The sequence below is a fragment of the Tenebrio molitor genome, chromosome Y, assembly GCF_963966145.1.
Source record: "Tenebrio molitor chromosome Y, icTenMoli1.1, whole genome shotgun sequence".
Lineage (NCBI taxonomy): Eukaryota > Metazoa > Arthropoda > Insecta > Coleoptera > Tenebrionidae > Tenebrio > Tenebrio molitor.
Window position 1 is genome coordinate 3,413,063 of NC_091056.1, and position 5,000 is coordinate 3,418,062.

General features: G+C 55.2%; 1 non-coding gene and 1 pseudogene across 1 annotated transcript; both read left to right on the plus strand.

Annotated features, from left to right (window-relative positions):
• The first annotated feature begins 2,021 nt into the window (after positions 1-2,021).
• LOC138140653 (5.8S ribosomal RNA) lies at positions 2,022-2,178 on the plus strand. The gene has a single exon (XR_011162687.1). It is a non-coding gene; the product is annotated as a 5.8S ribosomal RNA (ribosomal RNA).
• A 393-nt stretch (positions 2,179-2,571) lies between these two features.
• The window catches only part of LOC138140681 (large subunit ribosomal RNA), a 4,418-nt pseudogene continuing 1,989 nt past the window's right edge, over positions 2,572-5,000 (plus strand).

Sequence of the window (5,000 nt, forward strand, 5' to 3'; positions counted from 1 at the left end):
AAATATTTTTTTCGTGTGCGTGTGCAGGATCGCAGTTCGTTTCGGTGCAACACAACGCCCGGACGGCTCCGCAGTGCCGGCTCTTGCGCCTATCCGACATCTCGGAGAAACGCTCGAGTAGACGGTGTTCGGGTACCTAGATCCCCGTCCTCGGTGACGAAATATTGATCGTAACTGTCGTCCGTCGATCGTTTCCGTAGTATCACCGTTCCACAAAATATTGTCCGTCGATCGTCGTCGGCGGGTGTCCCCGCGCCCGTCTCGATGGCGACTTCGTTGATGGTAATCGTGTGTTCGGTGATCAGGCAGGCTATGATCGCACGTTGATGGCAACGGTCGAAATGACAAGAGATCGTAACTGTCGTCCGTCGACCGTCTCCAGTCGATTTTTTTCGTTCCGATATCGTCCGTCGTTGTCGTCTATTTGATGACTTCGTTCGTTGATGGTAAGCGTACGGTTATTATCAGGAGATGAGATCACGTTGATGGCAACGGTCGAAAAGTCCGTCATCGCAGGTTTCGGAGGGGATCGCAGGTGTCGGGTTCGGACCGGAGGAACACATGAGCGGTTTGACGTTTCGTTCCTCGCCAGGATTCGACCTCGGCACTCGTGGGTTTTAAATGATTTTCGCCCGGCTGACGGGGTGGCGTTCACTGCCCCGGCGACAGATTCTGGAAAAACGTCGACCGACGTTCCTAGGACGCTGTTTTCAGACTGCTGATGTATTCACGCGTACCATGATTTGAACTATTTTTGAACTTTACGTGGTCGTGGATCTCTAGGTCGGAACGATGTCCGTTTTTAAGGGAACGATCGCGATCGGCTCTTTTCGAAAAATGTTGTGCGTACGACATATTAGACGCAAGTAGGACCGTGTCCTCAGGATCTCGATGCGAGGTCGTGTACCCGTCGTGCCTCGTTTTCAGAGTCAACACGACGAACCGACCGATTCGCGTCTCCTGTCGGGATCTCGATGCGTGGTGTCTAGGACCGTCGTGTTTAGTATTCTTTATCGATCGATCACACCTGACGTTATCCTCTCTCGCTCATTTTATACGGGCAAGATCTCGAGGGTAGACGGTGAGATGCGATGTCAGAGGAGAAGAACACCACGGCGAACAGACCGGTTCGGGCGTCTCCCGCCGGTTCGAAAGCTCCTTTCGAAAATTTATACGAAACGCAAGTAGGACCGTGTCCTCAGGATCTCGATGCGAGGTCGTGTACCCGTCGTGCCTCGTTTTCAGAGTCAACACGACGAACCGACCGATTCGCGTCTCCTGTCGGGATCTCGATGCGTGGTGTCTAGGACCGTCGTGTTTAGTATTCTTTATCGATCGATCACACCTGACGTTATCCTCTCTCGCTCATTTTATACGGGCGAGATCTCGAGGGTAGACGGTGAGATGCGATGTCAGAGGAGAAGAACACCACGGCGAACAGACCGGTTAGCGCGTCTCCCGCCGGTTTCGAAAACGTGATCGGTTGTTTTCGAAAGATGTTGTATGCGACAAACGAAACGCAAGTAGGACCGCGTCCTCAGGATCTCGATGCGAGGTCGTGTATCAGTCGTGTGTCTCGTTTTCTCCGTGTCGATCGCCCGACGTTATCCTCTCTCGCCATTTGAACGGCGAGATCTCGAGGGTAGACGGTGAGAGAACACGCTCAGAGGGGAAACAGAGTCAACACGACGAACCGACCGATTCGCGTCTCCTGTCGGGATCTCGATGCGTGGTGTCTAGGACCGTCGTGTTTAGTATTCTTTATCGATCGATCACACCTGACGTTATCCTCTCTCGCTCATTTTACGGGCGAGATCTCGAGGGTAGACGGTGAGATGCGATGTCAGAGGAGAAGAACACCACGGCGAACAGACCGGTTCGCGCGTCTCCCGCCGGTTTCGAAAGCGAGATAAAATAATTGAAACCTAGCTTGACGACATCACGCCGAGGCGTGGCGCGTTCCAGGATGTTCCCTATCCTAACGGAACGACCGTCTCGTGATGTCCGATAAATTAAAAGATTACCCTGAACGGTGGATCACTTGGCTCGTGGGTCGATGAAGAACGCAGCTAATTGCGCGTCAACTTGTGAACTGCAGGACACATGAACATCGACATTTCGAACGCACATTGCGGTCCTCGGATATTCTGTTCCCGGACCACTCCTGGCTGAGGGTCGTGTCAATTTCAAAGACTGCTCGGTCTCCGTTACGTTCGCGAGTAATGTCGTGTGCACGGAGACGTCGGAGCGTGTTGGATGTGCGACGTGCGGGAAATTTCTCGAGCACGACATCCCGAGACGCGATAGCGGCCGATCGGTCAGGACGAAATAGCGTCGTGGAGCGCTTAGTAGTCCTCCGGTCTTCCGGCGGCCCTTCGACGTAAAGCACGCGCCGTACAGCGGCGGCCACGATGCCCGATCTCTGAACGGTGCGATCGTCGTGTCCGAGACGAGTGATAGATCTCGCGACGACGTCAGATCGATGTTCGGGGAGAGTCGGAGGCCGTCCTTCGGACGAGTGCGACGATCGTCGTTGCGTGCCATAAATTTTTGAGATATTTTTCAAAAATGCGACCTCAGAGCAGGTGAGACTACCCGCTGAATTTAAGCATATTACTAAGCGGAGGAAAAGAAACTAACTAGGATTCCCTCAGTAGCGGCGAGCGAACAGGGAAGAGCCCAGCACCGAATCCCGCGGCCGAAACCGGACGCCGGGAAATGTGGTGTTAGGGAGGGTCCGTCATCCCGAGACCGTGCGACGCGTCCAAGTCCATCTTGAACGGGGCCACAGCCCATAGAGGGTGCCAGGCCCGTAGCGACCGTCGCCGGTAGCGGGAGGATCTCTCCTCAGAGTCGGGTTGCTTGAGAGTGCAGCCCTAAGTGGGTGGTAAACTCCATCTAAGGCTAAATATGACCACGAGACCGATAGCGAACAAGTACCGTGAGGGAAAGTTGAAAAGAACTTTGAAGAGAGAGTTCAATAGTACGTGAAACCGTTCAGGGGTAAACCTGAGAAACCCGAAAGGTCGAAAGGGGAGATTCAGCGTGTCTCGGCGGTGGCGCTGGACGGTCGCGTGACGGACGGCGTGCGCGTCGTCCGCACCTTCTGTTCTCCGAACTGCTGTCGAACGCGTGCACTTCTCCCCCTGTAGGACGTCGCGATCCGTTGGGCGCCGATCTAAGGCCCGCGGTGGAGCCCGTCCGGACGGTTCGCCGTACCGGACGAACCCGCGGTGTTTCCCGGTCGGCACGCTCGACGGTAAGCATGTGGCGCGAGGCCGCTACTCAGTTAGCGTTCGACCCGCGGCAAGCGCGTTCGTCGCGACGGTCGATCGGACCTGGTGCCGGTCCCGTCCCCGGACGGCTGCTGGCTGCGGTGTTCTCGAACAGACCTCGTTGAAACGCCGATCGGCGACGCTATAGCTTTGGGTACTTTCAGGACCCGTCTTGAAACACGGACCAAGGAGTCTAGCATGCACGCAAGTCATTGGGACATGATTAAACCTAAAGGCGTAATGAAAGTGAAAGTCCGCCTAGCGCGGACTCAGGGAGGATGGGTGGTCCTCTGTGGACCGCCTCGCACTCCCGGGGCGTCTCGTTCTCATTGCGAGAAGAGGCGCACCAAGAGCGTACACGCTGGGACCCGAAAGATGGTGAACTATGCCTGGTCAGGACGAAGTCAGGGGAAACCCTGATGGAGGTCCGTAGCGATTCTGACGTGCAAATCGATCGTCGGAACTGGGTATAGGGGCGAAAGACTAATCGAACCATCTAGTAGCTGGTTCCCTCCGAAGTTTCCCTCAGGATAGCTGGCTCTCGTATTATACGAGTTTCATCCGGTAAAGCGAATGATTAGAGGCATTGGGGTCGAAACGGCCTCAACCTATTCTCAAACTTTAAATGGGTGAGATCTCCGGCTTGCTCGAATTCTTCGTGAAGCCGCGAGAATCGAATCAGAGTGCCAAGTGGGCCATTTTTGGTAAGCAGAACTGGCGCTGTGGGATGAACCAAACGCAGAGTTAAAGCGCCTAAATCGACGCTTATGGGATACCATGAAAGGCGTTGGTAACTTAAGACATCAGGACGGTGGCCATGGAAGTCGGAATCCGCCAAGGAGTGTGTAACAACTCACCTGCCGAAGTTACTAGCCCTGAAAATGGATGGCGCTGAAGCGTCGTGCTTATACTCTGCCGTCAGCGGCATGTGCGGTCTGACGGGACCTCGTCTCGTCGGCCATGAAGCCCTGACGAGTAGGAGGGTCGCGGCGGTGAGCGCAGAAGGACTGGCCGTGAGGCCGTCTGGAGCCGCCGTCGGCGCAGATCTTGGTGGTAGTAGCAAATACTCCAGCGAGGCCCTGGAGGACTGACGTGGAGAAGGGTTTCGTGTGAACAGCCGTTGCACACGAGTCAGTCGATCCTAAGCCCTAGGCGAAAGCCGATGTTGATGCGGTGTAGATTTGTTGTTGTCGTAGTTGTGTTGTCGCAATGATATGCGTTCCTTGTTCTGATACGGCTGGTGGTCGTGCGAGGGCGACGGTCCAGTTCTGGGTTTGTGCAGTTCCGACAATTATCGATGTCTCGTCCCCGTTGCCTCTGGGTCGATTCGTTTTGGTAGTTCGGGTTTAAAGCGCATATTACGATCTACCCATGGGCCTCACTCTCGTACATAGAAGGTGTCTACTGCCCGCCGAGATCAGGCCTTAACGGTCGCGATCGTGAGTAGGCACCCCGCCCGGACCTCCTCGTGGTGTCCACTGGTAATGCGGTTTGGCGCAGCTAACTTTACGGGCAAATCAGGGGCTCCGTCAGTTTAACTGGCGGCGCAACCTACTCGGCTGGAGGGTAAACGGCGGGGCCGTCGTTTGAGGTGTCGGACACTTTTCCTCTCAGAGACCAAGCACTCTGTGGGGTCAGTGTTTATCAGTATCCGAGACGAGACCCGGTGCAGGCCACACGGCGTTTACTCCTAAAACTCGTTTGTTCGCTTTGCGGGCAATTTGC